This window comes from Lepidochelys olivacea (assembly GCF_965140295.1).
Source record: "Lepidochelys olivacea isolate rLepOli2 genome assembly, chromosome: 1".
Lineage (NCBI taxonomy): Eukaryota > Metazoa > Chordata > Testudines > Cheloniidae > Lepidochelys > Lepidochelys olivacea.
In genome coordinates this window covers 242,904,366-242,920,384 of record NC_140411.1, presented here as the reverse complement: position 1 = coordinate 242,920,384, position 16,019 = coordinate 242,904,366, and the positions used below count along the sequence as shown (strand labels likewise).

The 16,019-nt window shown below is 45.6% G+C and overlaps 1 protein-coding gene across 1 annotated transcript in view; it reads right to left on the bottom strand.

Annotated features, from left to right (window-relative positions):
• The window catches only part of CACNA2D4 (calcium voltage-gated channel auxiliary subunit alpha2delta 4), a gene marked incomplete at its 5' end in the record, with an annotated part of 165,562 nt that overhangs the window by 64,687 nt on the left and 84,856 nt on the right, over positions 1–16,019 (bottom strand). The gene's annotated exons all lie outside the window — the stretch shown is intronic.

Below are 16,019 nucleotides of genomic sequence, written 5' to 3'. Positions count from 1 at the left end.
AAGCCAGATGCTCCTGGTTCTGAAAGAACTAGGCAAAAGCAACCCTGCTTCCCCAAACGCATGAACCACGGGAGCTAAAGGAGAATCTCCAACAGCATTTAACAACATAGTATCTGTGCTACATCCTTTAGCAATTCTGATTCCTTCCAGTCCAGGGCAAGGGAACACCTTTCTGGACACCTCACAGGCTGAATCTTTCCCACTTGAGGGGGTAAGTGTGTCTCATGGACTCTTTCCTACTTCAACAATACCAGCTGCACCTCTTTAAAGCAGGTCAGTTCTAGTCCCGCGAACCATCAAGGAGCCAGGCTTTGAGGTGAAGTATCTTCAGGCTGAGATTAAGAGTACGGCTGGTGTTCTGGGAAAGAAGACGAGGAATGGATGGATCTGATCGCCTGATAGACCACTAGGTGAATCAGGTAAGGATACCATATCTGTCTGGGCCCTGTTGGGACTATTCATATAATTCTGGCTTTGTCATGTCTAATTTTGTTGATCACCTTCAAGATCAGTGGTATTGGGGGAAACGAGTATAGAAGGTTTCTTGTCCATGGAATGATGAAGGCATCTCCCAAAGAGAGCCCTCCCCCTTAAGAAAAGGTGTTTGCATTGCCTCTTGGTCACTGTGGAAAAGAGGTCTATTTCTGGAACCTTCCAAGTCCGAAAAATTTGACTGAGAAGCTGAGGATTCAACTCCCATTCGTAGTCCTGGAAGAAATGCCTGCTGAGGTTGGGTTCTGTATCCTGGAAGGTAAGCTACTGAAATAAGCACAGAATTGGCTATGCACCAGTTCCAGAACTTTACTGCTTTAACACAAAGAGAAGGGGACTTGGCACCTCCCTAGCAGTTGATATAGAACATGCAAGCTCTGTTGTGTGTGAGAATCTTTTTGGACTTGTCCTGATGACAGGCAGGAAGTGGATGCAGGCGTTCCTGACTGCCTTCAGTTTGAGGAGGTTGATGTGTAGCCATGTCTCTTGGACAGATCATTTGCCCTGGACAGTGAGGGTCCCCAAGTACAGCCCCCAGCCCACTAGAGGTGCATCTGTCATTACAGTGATAGAGGGAGGAGGTTGAACAAACGAAATCCTTGCACAGACGTTGTTGGGATTCCTCCACCAATTGAGAAAGTCTTGAACCTGATGAGGGACTGACACTAATTTGCTTATGATGTGTTTTTTCAGAGTATAAACAGTTCTGAGCCAGTCCTGCAAGCAACGAAGGCAGACCCTGGCATATGGCTTCACAAAAGTGCAGGCTGCCTGCCATGTGTCTGAGTAATTGAAGACAACTTCTTACTGATGTCTGTAGACTGATGAAACTTTGAGATGAGATTTGCTAACATCAAGAATCTGTTGGGGGGAAGATAAGCCCTTACTGATATGGCATCCAAGTAGGTTCCTATGAACTCTATTCTTTATACTGGGCTCAAAATGGATGCCCTCTGCATGACACTGCTGTAGAGATGGATCGAGTGGCAGTGTTGGCCACATCCAACAAGGCCTGTAGTGATGTTCTAGCTAACAGCTGACCCTTGTTAATAATAGCCTAAAACTGGTCATGCTGATCAGCCAGCAGATGCTCAATAAAGGTAGTGAATTTGGTATAATTTGAGTGAATGTATTTAGCCATGAGAGCTTGACAGTTTGTGATCCTAAACTGAAGAGTCATGGATGAGTAGGTCCTTCTGCTGAACAGATCAAAACATTTGTGGTTCTTATATGGTGTGTCCTTTGCATGATGTTGTCTGTCACTACCTCCACAACCAGGGAGTTCAGTGTTGGATGGGGGAACAGAAATTCAGTCTTTAGCTGGGACATAGTATTTCTTATCGTCCTGTTTACACATTAGCAGAATCATCGCAAGGATCTCCCAAAGGGATTTTGCAGGATCCGACAGGGCCTCATTAATAGGCAGGACAACTTGGGTAGAAGGAGTCCATTAGAGGATGTCCAGGAGCTTACATTGTGACTTCCTGACCTCTTCCAAGGGAACTGGAGATGAATCCAAAATATATTTAATTAAACTCTTGAAAGTTTCTGAAGTCATCAGCCACAGTTGATGGAGGAGGCATAACTGCTTCATCTGGGGAAGATGAAGAAATACTGTTTGGGGACTAACTTGTTTATTTGTGCCCTGGCCTCCTGCTCCTCAAAGGATTCTTATGCCTCAGGTAATGCCTCAGGTAATGGAGGAGGAGCAGATGAAGTAGGGGAACATCTCTCCTTGTATTCCCCATAAGAGGGCCCAGGGACATGGGAAAATTGCTGATCACATGCAGCCCAAGGATCCTAGTATAGCCATTGGGGAGGTCCAAAAGAAATTGGTGGGTGGCATCTAAGGGTGCTCAAACCAGGTTAGGGAAACACAAGCCTGTCTTTGGTGCAACTCCCCGCCCTTGTCAAAAGCATCAGGATGGAAATCCCTTGTCTGAAGTGCTGGGGAACCCTGGATTGAAATATTTGAATTGGAGGAAAATACCTCCTCTCTGAAGGTCTTGGAGAATCAAGTGAGAGCAAGGAAAGGTCCCACCTCAGTGACTGTGCCTGTCTCGGTGCCAATAACCTCTTAGTACTTACTAAGAAGGGAGACTCCAGCTCCTCAAAAACAAGTAGATCCCTTGAGAATCTGAACTCCTGTGGTACCGGGTGGGTTTGAAGAGCGGGGCTCTGTACTGTTGTCAGTACCGAGAGTGTGTGCTCTCTGACAAGTCCACTCTGGTCAAAGTAGTTGGTACTGAAGAGGATACCTTGGGGTGCACCAAAACTGTATGAGAGGCATGGTGTCTTTCTGGTACCATGGCCGTCTTAGTGGCTGACTTAGATGTAGATGGCACCAAAGGAGTTGTGGATTCCATTCTCTTAGAAATGGAATGCTTTGACAATGCAATGCCTTGCTTGTGTGGCAGCGAAGGTCTAGGTCCCGAGGCACGCTTGCTGCCTTTTTCCTCTGCTGAGCCGGGCACAGGATCAGTACAAAGAGTGTTTGGAGCCTCAGCCATAGTCAGGGTAGGACACGAGACCTCCACTGCAGTCTTGCTCCGCAGGGACTGATGTCTTTTTGAGGTGGACTCTTTCTGTGGAGATTGACTCAGTTTTCTGTGGGTCTTCTCTGTGGATTTATCTCAGGTAGACCCAGGTGAATGTTCCAAAGTTGACAGGGCATTGTTTTCAGTCAGTGACTGATGTTCGTGTGTGTGTGTGTCTCCTGCTTTGGATCTGAGGCCAACTGGAGAGAACGCTCCACCATTGAGAGTCTCACTTTTAGCTCTCAATTTTTCTTGCCTTGCTCTTAAAAGCGGCGCAGATGGAGCACTTTTGTGGGGTATGTGCCCGATGCTGACCAGGATGGCTTCCCAGCAAGAGATGTATTGCTCAAAGCTTGGCATACCCCAGGGCAACAGTATGTAGCAGTGCAGCAACACACTGCCCCATGCGCAGGCAAACTACAATTTAGTCCACAACATTTGCTTTTTCCATGTACATACCTGGGAATCAGCTTGTTCGCTACAACATTTGCAGAAATAAACACATAAAGGGTATAAAAGGTGAAAATTCAGGTTTTTAGCTGAGTAAATATTCATGGAAGAAGCACCGAGATCTTCACTCAGCTCTGCATAAAGCTCTGGGGAAATATCCAGAGTAACAATAATGCTTTGCATTTCTATAGCAGTTGCCTTCTGATGCTCTCTGTGGGCTTTGTGAACATTAAAGAATCTAGCCTCATATGCCAGATAAGTATTCATGATTACTCCTTAAAGATGGGCAAACTGAGGCACAGAAAGGCTAGTACAAAGTCACCAAGGGAGTCGTGGACATGGCTGGGAACAGAACACAGGGGCCAGGTTCTGATCTCACTGACACCTTGTTTTATGCTAGTATAAAACTATCGACTTCAGGAGTGTTACTCTTGATTCACACCAGTGTTAATGAGAGGAAAATCAGGCCCTAGGTCTCCTGACTCCCTCTCTGGTACTTGAGCCACAAGCTTATTCTCTGTCTCCAAACAGTCTCTGCATTCTCTCTCATGCCTGGTCTCAACAGCGTATTTTCAATCCTCTCCCTCCCTGCATGGTCTCTGCTGGTTTAAATCTCTCCTTGGTCTCAGTGCCTTTGATTTTTCCCTTCACTCTATCCCTCTCATGCTCTCATTTTTCTTTTCTTAGTAACGGATCACCCCCTTTCTGTGACACTCTCTCTGACCAGCTGCTCTTCAGATTCTCTCTTCTCTGATCTCCTCAACTGTCACTTCTCAACTGCAGCACAATGTTCCAGCCCCCACATCCCACCTGCCTTTTAAAGGGTTTATCATAAGCAGGGGGCTTCCCCCGCAGGCCCAGACACAGCACTGATGTCAGCAGGGGGTGCTTTGAGCAGCTTGCAGTCAGTCCCTTCCCAGCTCCAGCTGCTCAGCCGCTCCCCTGCTGGCTGCCTGCTGCATTGCAGTAGCAGTGGCTGCTTTATTGCTGGCTTCCTTGCCAGGCTGTGAGATGCCAGGGAAAGCACCACAGGCACTTGACTGGCTCTGCCTGAAGCTAGGGAGCAAAGTATAGCCCACTGCTTCCACGCATAGCCACCTAGAGTAGCTCAGGCTAGGCGAAGAGAAGAAGTTACGAACCAGCAACCAGTCAAAGCTCCCTAATTCTCTGCCCCAGCTCTGGTACAGGTTAGAGCAGGTGAGAGCTAACTGTGGACCCCTGTCATAAATATAAAGGGAAGGGTAAACACCTTTAAATCCCTCCCAGCCAGAGGAAAAAGCCTTTCACCTGTAAAGGGTTAAGAAGCTAAAATAATCTCGCTGGCTCCTGACCAAAATGACCAATGAGGAGACAAGATACGTTCTGAGCTGGGGCGGGGAGGAAACAAAGGGTTCTCTCTGTCTGTGTGATGCTTTTCCCGGGAACAGAAAGGAATGGAGTCTTAGAACTTAGTAAGTAATCTAGTTAGAAATGCGTTAGATTCTGTTTTGTTTAAATGGCTGATAAAATAAGCTGTGCTGAATGGAATGTATATTCCTGTTTTTGAGTCTTTTTGTAACTTAAGGTTTTGCCTAGAGAGATTCTCTATGTTTTGAATCGGATTACCCTGTAAGGTATTTACCATCCTGATTTTACAGATTCTTTTACTTTTTTTCTTCTATTAAAATTCTTCTTCTAAGAATCTGAATGCTTTTTCATTGTTCTTAAGATCCAAGGGTTTGGGTCTGTGTTCACCTATGCAAATTGGTGAGGATTTTCATCAAGTCTTCCCCAAGAAAGGGGGTGTAGGGAGGATTTTTGGGGGAAAGATGTTTCCAAGCGGGCTCTTTCCCAGTTATATATATTTGTTAGATGCTTGGTGGTGGCAGCAATAAAATCCAAGGGCAAAAGGTAAAATAGTTTGTACCTTGGGGAAGTTTTAACCTCAGCTGGTAAAAATAAGCTTAGGGGGTTTTCATGCAGGTCCCCACATCTGTATCCTAGAGTTCAGAGTGGGGAAGGAACCTTGACACCCCCCATAAGCTACTATACACTAGCAGGGAATAGCTGGAGTGCAGTGTGCTCCAGTCACTCTACCTCTCTGCCCCCAACAGGCCCCGTGCGCCAGAGGCTGTGAGAAGGGAGCTGTAGAAACTAGCTATGCCAGCTGGAGACTTCCCTACGCTGGATGAATCCTCAGCTGGGGACCTGTGGGTAATTTCTGCTCCCTTTGGACTGCCCAAGTGATGCAAAGGGAGTGGATGGGGGAAGACAATTTGCTCAAGAATATTGATTGTGGCCCCTTGTCCTTTTTAAAAATGGTATATCTGGCTCTCAAGATTAAAAGTTTGGACACCACCATTTAGGGTAAGGCTCAGAGCCACAGGGGAGTCTCTCTCTCACTTTTTCCAGTGGCAAAAAAATTATATTAAGACACACAGCAACTGGATTCCACCCTGTGTGTGAGAATGGAATTTTCACCTTCAGAAGCTATTCCCTGGAGAGCTCAGGGAGTTGGAAGCTGCAAGGGCCCTGCAGTCTGATTCCATCAACTCCTGATGTGGCCTTAAATTTGTCACTCTGACCCTCCATCCATACTGAGTAGAAAGGTGGAACCTATCTGAAATGCAGCTCCTTTTACTAAGTTGAACGATCTCAGATAAAAATGTTTCCCCACAACCCAAATTCAAGTGCAAAAATATGCACCCTTCATCAGCAGCCTTGTCTCAAAACACACAGGCAGCTTCTGAGACTTACAGTTACCATTTGAGACCAGCATTTTCTTTGTAAGTAAGTGACCGCTCTCCTCTACAGATGTATGAAAAGTGATCTAACACACCCTATGCCATAGATCAGGTTCCCTTTGCATTAGAGTGTGGTCCTGGCATGGATAACTTCATACCTTCAATGTCCTATGAAAGTCTGAGCCTAGGTTGTGGGAGGGCTGGCGGGTTGGGAGTGGCGTGAGGTCACATGGTGAGATAATGTACTGGCTTTTCATCTACGCTGAGAACTGGTTCAAATTCTGCTTGGGCAAGAGTGTAATGCCACCTGCCTGGCAGTGTACATGTTTTCACATAGACCCTAAATGTGAGGGAGTGCCTGTCTCTATTTACCAGTGACCATAGACAGCTAATCACTAGAAATTCGTCACCAACAATCTGTCTGAACACTCACAGACCAGCCACCAGCCATGAACATGCACAGATCTCATACTGAGCACCCTCTAACCCCATGGATACATGAACGTACACAAATATATATGTGCATATACAGATACACATACACCTATGTATGGTCATACAGGCACCAGTGCATTTATGCAAGTGTGCACACACCCTCAATGCATGTATGTATGTCTGCACTCTGCAGTGCCTACATGCATGTAGACACCCCCCCCACCACACTCACACCCCTCCGTGCACACATGCACACACTCACCAGGCACACACAATGCATTGTTACATCTCCCCCATGTACACAAACAGCTGACAGTCATATACACCTCTCCCCCCATGTCCATAAACACACAATATGCTCACACATGCTCAGGTAGTGTCATGCATACACATACATTCCTAGCTCCTGCAGTTATGCAGGAGTTAATGCAAGGAGGAAATGGAAAGGAAATTAAAAGCGAAAAGTTGAAAGCCCAGCACATGATTCTTCTCCCAGCACATCTGTGAATCCTGGAGCGCGAGGGTAATTGTCTGCAATGAGTCAGACCAAAGGCACAAGGAAATAGTTGCCATAGCAACCCCCTCACTGCTCTAATTCAGCTTGGAATTAAAATGATATCAAATAATTTGCAAGCAAAGGGAATGTGGCAAAGTCACCGGGTGCCAATCTCCAAAGTCCAGCTGTACGTGAGCCTCTCCTGAGCCAATATCAAGGGCTCCTTTCCGTTCAAGCATGGCTGCAACAGCAATCAGAAGAGCCAGAAAGGGGAGTTTGATGGATAACCCTTGGCCAGGCAAGCTCTGCTGTGCATAGGCAAGAACTGGCTCCTGGGCTGGAGTCCCACACTAAAATGGGCTTAAAACCAATGGACGGAGGGGGACAGATTTCCCAGGGAAATGCCCCCCCCACCAGTTTCTAAATGAAAAACCCATCTCAGTCTACCAGCCAGCCTGGCCCTTAGAAAAAAATTACCCTGAAGGAGGATCATCCCAGCCAGCCAGAATGCAGGGATGCTGCACAGATATTGATCCTCAGTATCAGGGTTATTTCTCTGTTATGCACAGCCTTGTACTCTGATTTACATAAATGCATGCTTTCCTCCCAGAATAAGTGGTGCAATGTGCAAATCTCTGCTCAAACTGGCTGAGGGGGTCTGACTGCTATTATTAAATATTTACCACGGCAGTAGTGACCAGTGGCCCTGGTCAACATCAACACCTGCTAGATGCTAGAATACTGTTGTACAAACATACAGGGAAACAGTCACTGCCCTGAAGAGTTTACAATCTAAAAAGAGAACAAATGGCTAACAGGAGGAGGAAAAGAAAACAACAGACATACAAGCACAGCCATCAGCATGATAACAGGAGCCTATCTTGTTAGCTGGGGGGGAGGGAATTGTTCTTTGTTGCTAACATAAGTGACCCATACTTTAGTATGGGATCCTGGGCCTAGCTGCCACTTGCTCTATTTTTATTGCTTACTTTATTCATCCAAGCCTAATGTTCCTTGTTTGGTATTTGAACTCTTATTAGGCATGGGTTTTACCATAGCACGTAGCCATCCTAGTCATGGACCTGGACCCCCTTGTGCTAGGTACAAACACAGGACAAAAGGATCGGTCCAGCCCCCAAGGGGCTAACAATCTAAACACAAGACAAGAGGCAGAAGATGGATACAGACCAATAGGTGATTACAAGGAAGAAATGAGGCAATACTGGTCAGCATGATGAACAGTGGCATTTGCACAGCAGCATCCCCGGGGCTGCTGAGGGCTAGGTCAGCCGTAAGCTGCTCTAACGTAATAGCCCCCAAAGGGCTGTTCTGCCAGCTGGGGATTGCTGGAGTGCAGCAGTGTTCTAGCCCCACCCCTTGCCCCACTAAGTGCCGTTCCCAGGCCCAACTGCTAGCTTCCAGGGCACTGCCCTTCTAGAGTCTATGGAACTACTGCTCAGCGCACTGAAGTGCTGTTTTCCCCACTCCGAAGTTGACTGCCATGCAGGTGTGGAAGAGGGAGAGGTTTGTGGAGCTGCTCAGGGATTGGGTGGTGGGCAGGAGGGAGTGGCATAGAGATGGAGGAGGCAGACATAGCAGCAGCAGGTGATGGGCCGGGAGTGAGTTGCCCTTTCCCTTCTCCGCCCAAGGTACCCAGGGATTCTGCTGCTTTCTCTGCCAATGGAGCGCAATCCACCTGGCGCACCAGGCTGCCTTACATCCAGGTAACACCCCACCAGTGCAGAGAAGTCCCTGCCCTAGAGCAATGATGTCACCCGCTGCAGCTGACGATGACTGCGGGGGAGGGCACTGCTTCAGAATACCGCAGTATCTATTTGTAAGAACTGGTCTACACATGTTTTTTTTATCACTGTAACTATGTCAGTTTCTGAACCAATATAATTGAAGTGGTGCAACCCTCTAGTGTGGATGCAGTTATATCAGTAGAAAGGTGCTTATGTCCATCTCACTGATTCCTGTAAGTTTTAGCCTCTTTATACCAATATAACTGCATCCACACTAGACAGTTGTATTGCTTTAACAATACTGGTTTCTAAAACCGCATCCCTGTAGTGATGCCACAGCAACAGAATGGCTGATAAAGACACCTGCACCTCATCTCCCTGCCAGCAGTAATACACATCATACAGCCAAGAGTGAGGGTGGAGGGAGACTTTAAATTGGTGAGCAACCGCTTTTCAAATGAAAGGCTTCCCACAGCTGTCCTTATGACTTAAGCTCGATTTCAACTGGTGGCCTAGAGGTGAATGATTTTATATCCTATCAATCTCCCAGACCAGTCAGCTTCAAACACCTTTTGAAAATCTTACTAAGCGCTTTTGAAAATCTGGCCCCAAGGATGAGTGCTGTGCCCTTCATCCTGCTGAACCTCAGGTCGCCTTCTGTAAAATGGGGAGAATAATCCTTCCTTTTCCCACCCTTTGTCTGCCTTCTCTCTTTAGACTGAGTGCTCGGGGGCGGGGCCTGTCTCTTACTATGCCTATGTGCAGTACCAGTTTTGGCTGGGGTCCTTAGGCACAAGTGTAATGCAAACATTAAAAGATGCTAGTTTTGAATTTAAACAGAGAGGAAGATTATAGGATGAAGTCAAACAAAACATACCCTTAGCTCCTGAATCCCTATTTTGATGCCCTGTCAGTTCCGCTGGGCAGCCCAGGACTTTCCTTCATGTCCCAAGACTTTGCAGGTCCCAGCTTGGCTCCCATCCCTGACCCATGGCAACAACAGCAAGGAGCGCTTGAAAAGAAGCCCATATTTGTTCATGCTGTGAAAGGAGATCATATGCCAGCCAAACAACACACTCGAGGAGAAGGTCATGCAGTAAAAAGAGACGTCACAGGCAGCCCAGAGAGACAGCTAAACTCCCGTTCAGCCTCCAGCAGCTGCACTGGGACTCTAACTCACTAAAGGAATATGTCAGCAGCTGCAATGTGACTGCAGTGGCTTCCCCCTGAGAGGGCTAAAGCCCCAGGTTACTGACTCACATGGGAGAACAGTTGACACAATGTTATTTAAAGCAGGGTTAGGGAGGATTCAATTACAATTATTGCTAGTGAAGTTAGTGCTAGTGAAAGGTACTGGATTGACATCCCCGGAGACTACCTCCCTTCTTATTAATTATAATTAATATCCTAGCCTTTAGTTAATATTTGCACAATGCTTTGAAACTGCAAAGCGCAATATATCTGGTAGGTATTTTTAATTCACAAAAACAAGTACAGCAAAGGCAGTAGCAGTACAAGCTTCTTCTACACTGCTCCCCACCTATGACTGATTCTGGGTCCTGGCTGGCCCCTACAGGCCAGTTTCAAAGGGCCCTAAACTATCCAGAACTGGCCACCTAGAAATACCTTTTGGCGTTGGGTGAGACCCCCCGGGGCCTAGACCCAGAAAATAGTTCTATGCTGCTCCTCCTCACAGCCCCTGGTGTAGGGGTATGGCCAGAAGCAGGAGAGAAGGGACTTGGCCAGAGCACATTGCACTCTATCTATTCTGATCCATAGAGGGCCACTGCAGTACAGCATAATTTAGAGCAGCCCCAGTTTTGCTCTAGTTTACATATCCGGAATCCAAAAGCTGCAAAGAAGGTGCTCAGTCATCTTTGCCCCAGCCCGTCTCAGGTCCTGCACTGATCTCAGCTTGACTAATATGTCTTCACCCTGACCTGGAGCAGCACCTCTAGGTTTGAGAGGGTAGTTTAGTCTCCCATCCATTCTGTCCTGGGCCTTATTATTGACCCGAGCTAACAATGGAGAGGAGTAAGGCTCTCACATCTGATGACCAACCCCTGCCCTTGCCCTCCAGTCCCCTCTTCCTAATTATTTTGTAATTCTCTGACAGAATCCAGGTTTATGTCACCTTGTTTCTTTGAGGATTTGCCTTTCACAGCATTGAGGGGAGTGAAACTCAGCTGCCAGAACAAAGGGGACACAGCTCTTTATGTATTTGGAGCTCCCCAAAGGAAGAGGTTGCTGTGGGGGGCTTGCTCCTTGCAGGCCCTGTTAAATCCCAGACTTGAGTTTATCACTGCATGTGTTATGGATATTTTGGAACGCACTAGAATCTCCCCAAGCATCACCAAGTCAAGCACATGACAATTACAGCCACTGGCAGGATGACAGTCATTTCACAGATGACACTTTTAAAAACGGCATTTTAAAAAACCCTCCAAGTCCCTGTTTATAGGATTCTGACATAACTTCTCCAATAACTACAAACCCATTCCATTATACTGGGAACAGTGCAAATTCTGAATAAGAAGAATGAAAGACATTATATACATGTAAGATCCTAAAGTGGCTGCAAATGTAGGCTCCAGTCCAACAATTGGCTCTATACAGGCAAACCCGGATACTTGCACTGAAGTCAATGGGGCTATGCATGGGTTCGGGGACAGCCCATGTGGATCCTTTGGGGCCTGTACAGAGAAATTACTTTGCACCTCACTGTTGTGCTGCCACCTCTCGGGTGAAATAGGGCAATGCTACAAAACTGGGAGAGAAGAATACCTGAGTCAATGGACAGCGCGGAGAGGATTTAAGTACATAGAAAGGCATGACCCACCTGAAACTGGCCATGTCTTCCAAACACGTTTACCCATGACAAGAATCATGGTATCTTTAAGGAACACATGTAATCAGGCTTTCATTTTTGTGTCTCAGTTGAAAACATCATGATCCAGTTGCTCAAAGGTATTTAAGCTCCTAATTTCCATTGAGCTGAGGACCTGGGCCCATGTTCCTAAGTACACCTCAATGCTGCACCCAGAGTGAATACCTCTGGACATCAGTGGGTACTTCAGTCTCTATGCCATTTTATTCTCAGTTGGGAATGCTAGCCATAGTTTCAGTTGATGGCAGTTTTTATGGTAATGTCTGTGATGAGAACAATCAACTTATTTCACAGCAGTCTCTGAAGAGCCTTGGATTGATAATAATTTTAAGAGTACTTTATGACCTAGACTGGATTTGAAATGGTGGTTTAGAGGTGAAAGAATCCATATGATATCATCACTCCCCTGGGAAGTCAGCTGCTTGTCAATGGCCAATAACACTTTGAAAGGTTTTATTTTCCCTTCAATTTCAGTGGGCTATGGTAATACCAGGCTATAAAATATTTAGGAATGACAGCATATGGTGCTCTGGGTGGGGAGTAGCATTATATGTAAAAGAAAGCATACAGAGTCAAACACACTAAAATTTTTAAATGAAACAAACTGTATCAAAGTAACTCTGTGAATAGAAATTCCATGTTTGAATAAAAAGAGTATACTACCAGCCACCTAAGCAAGATGGTGACACTGACTGTGCAATGCTAATGGAAGTCAGAGAGGCTACAAAAGTAGAAAGCGTACATAGGTGATGAGTTATATTGGCCCGTGGGGCCTGTGCTCCACCAATATTTAGGAACGTGGGCATGGCTCCACCAATGTTTGGGATTACTGTGCTTTGGGGCCCCCTGTGCTTTAGGGGAACGCGGGGTCCAGGGTGGCCTGGGGGATTAGCCGGGGGGCTGGTGCTGGCAGCAGCAAGCAACCTGGCTCCAGCCCACCCTGCTCCGCTCCGCCCCACTCCGCCAGGTCCCGGCGTTGCTCAGGGGACGGAAGCCAGAAAGAGGCAGGGCGGAGGCTTGGGGGAAAGGGTGGAGTGGGGGCAGGGCCTGGGGCAGCGTGGGGAGAGCGTTGTTCAAGGCCGCACATCCCCCTAGGGACAGCCCTGCATGCATAATATTTTGTTGTTATGGCCACAATAGTTAAGCTTTTGTGTCCATTCTGGTTAAAATCCCCCAGACATCTGCCATCCGCAAGAGCTGGAAGATAGGACTTGATAAAATGCTGTCTTCTTGCTCCACTGCTACCCATGTCAGTTTGAGCTATTACTATTCAAGGCTAGGCACAGACGACCCTGCAACAGTACGCTTTAGTGTGATGAAGAGAAGTGTCTTTCCACGTAGCAATAAGGCCATTCTTATCCACATTCCTAAGACATGAACTATTGTAACAGAACAATTTGAAAATCCTTTCAGGACACGTGCATAATATATAAATCAAGTAACCTGGATATTCAGCAGTTTCTTAACAGACTTGCCTCCTGTTCTTTTATTCCTCTGGTGCTGAGTCATCTGCACTTGAAAACATGATTCTCTCCTGAATGTGGGGTAGGGGGAGAAAATCTTTTGAAGTGATAAACACCCATTTTTTCATGGTCTGTGTGTATAAAAACATCCTCACTGCATTTTCCACTTTTATGCATCCGATGAAGTGAGCTGTAGCTCACGAAAGCTTATGCTCAAAAAAATTGGTTAGTCTCTAAGGTGCCACAAGTCCCCCTTTTCTTTTTGCGAATACAGACTAACACGGCTGCTACTCTGAAACCTCTCCTGAATTGAAGTTCTAACTCCAAGATGGCTGGCTAAAACACCCAAACTTCCACTTTCCTGAGTTCCTGCAACAAAACTCCAACTTCCAGAGCAAACCTCAAATTCAGCTACCTCCACTAACAGATTTCCAAAGGGTTGCTTTGGTTATACTCAATGCTCCTTTCCAGAATATTTTGCTCCCTCTGGAAATACCCAAAGCTCCCCACATCACATTATTGTTTTCAACCCTTCCTGACTAAGCCATAAACATTAATTGGGCTGAAATGTGGGATTTTTTTTTAAAATTAGGTTCCATAAAAATGTTTGTAAAATAACGAGTGTATGCATTAGCCTGTTCCAACAATACATTGGCCAGCAGAGCAGTAGTGCAAGGTAGGAAGTAAGTTGCACCATGAAAGAGCTCCATAACATACTTCCCTCTGGAGTAAAGGGGAACCAAGGAAGGAGTGTGACTTTCTAAGTCACAGTTCTTTCCCAAGGGTCCTCATGGTGTGAGGCAGCTATGCACTGTCCCTTACCCAGAGCGGAGAGCAAATGTTCAGTCTATCCCTTGTGGGGCATATTATCACCAGCGCAGCTCCAAAGAAATATGTAATTAATACTAAACTACTATCTCTAGTAAATCGGATAATATTGGCAAAATTGGAACCTGTCTACCTGATCATTGATCCTAATTCCTAGGCCTCCGTGGAATGGTTTCACACGAGTATAATCTAATTATTTAATATGCAAGCAGCTGTACATGCATTTTATCAAGTTCTATCTTCCAGCTCTTGTGGATGGCAGATGTCCTGCCCCTAGTAGCTAGTCATAGAACCTAGAAAGGGAGAAGCAATTTTTGATTTAGTCCTAAGTGGAGCACAGAATCTGGTCTAAGAGGCAATGATAGCTGAACCACTCAACAATAACAACCATAATGTAATTAAATTTAATATCCTTGTATGTGGGATAATACCAAAAATACCCACCACAGTAACATTTATCTTTACAAAGGGGAACTACAGAAAAATGAGGGTTCTTGTTTGATGGAAATTAAAAGGAGCTCTCTCAAGGGTTAAATGCCTGCAAGCAGTGTTATGTTCCTGTACCAGATATGGACTGCCTACCAGAGCATGCTTCTGAGCAAGATACACACCAGATGTGTTCATCATAAGATTCTTTAATGCTCTGCCACGTATGGCTTAGGTTAGTTTAAATAAGGTATATTACACACAATGCCACTTAGTGGCTGTGCTCAGTCTAGAATCCTCGAGTCGTCTTCTTCTTGTTCTGCATCTGCCACCTGTAGAGTTTGCTCTGTTGATTGTTCTTTCTGAGGGATAAATTGTAGTCGTCAATAGTTTCTATTGAACTCTCCACAATCAGTCTTAATCACATGCGATCTGGGTGACAAATTCTTGTTCTTTATAACAGCAGGAGTTTTCCATCTTTTTTCTCCATCCAATTTGACAAGAACATAGGCACCAGGTTCTAGACTTGGCAGTTCTCTGCATGATGTCTGTTATAGAAGTGTTCATCAGCACTCTTTTCACTTTTATCAGATTTGGTTACTCTTCATGTCTAGTCACTTTGGGGATTGGAAAAGAAACTAAATTGGAACAGTAGTTCTGAGTTGTCTTCCTATCTGGCATTGTGATGGACTATATCTAGTAGTTGCTATTGGTGTTGATCTATTACTCAGAAGAGCAATGAATGATCTTCCTTCTGTAGGATTTTCTTGACTGCCTGTAGAGCTCTCTCAGCCTCTCCATTTGCTCATGAGTGATGTGGGCTACTAGTAATATGATCAAAATCATATTTCATTCAAAATGACAAATTCTGCTGCAGTGAATTGTGGTTTGTTGTCCATCACTAGTTGTTTTATAATTCCTACATGAGCAAATGTGGACTTCAGTTTTTCAATTGCACTGCAACATGTTTTGTCTTTCAAGTACATTTTTTCTATATACCTGGAAAAATAGTCCATGAAGACCAGGTAATGATGTCATCTGAATTCAGATAAATCTGCAGCTAGTCTCTTCTAAGGTCTGTCTAGGAAAGGTGTTTTTAGACTGTATGGGTCAACATTTTCTCTTAAGTTGATTCTTACTGAATATCCTTTCAAATCTACAGTAACTTCAAATCCTCTGGTGAGTTCTTCCAGTTTTCACTTTATGCCCATCCTGGCTCCCACACTGCGGCTGAAAAGATTGTTGGTCTTTGATCCTTTGATCATATGCTCTGTGATCATTTGTCTTTGTAAGTTGTTTCTGTGGTGAACTGGCCCATGTAGTTCAGAATACTTACAGGGCTAGTCAGAGCTATGTTAGGTGACATCAACACTGGGAGGGGTTGGGGGTTTACACTGTTCAGGCACTTGGGAGGTGATTGTAAGTCCCTTCTGAATATTCAGTTTCATTCTCCAGCAGGCTCTGTGTCATCACAGGTGACTGATCGCAGAAACAATGGCTCTTGGTTATCTTAATATGAGTCCACTCCCTGACTGCT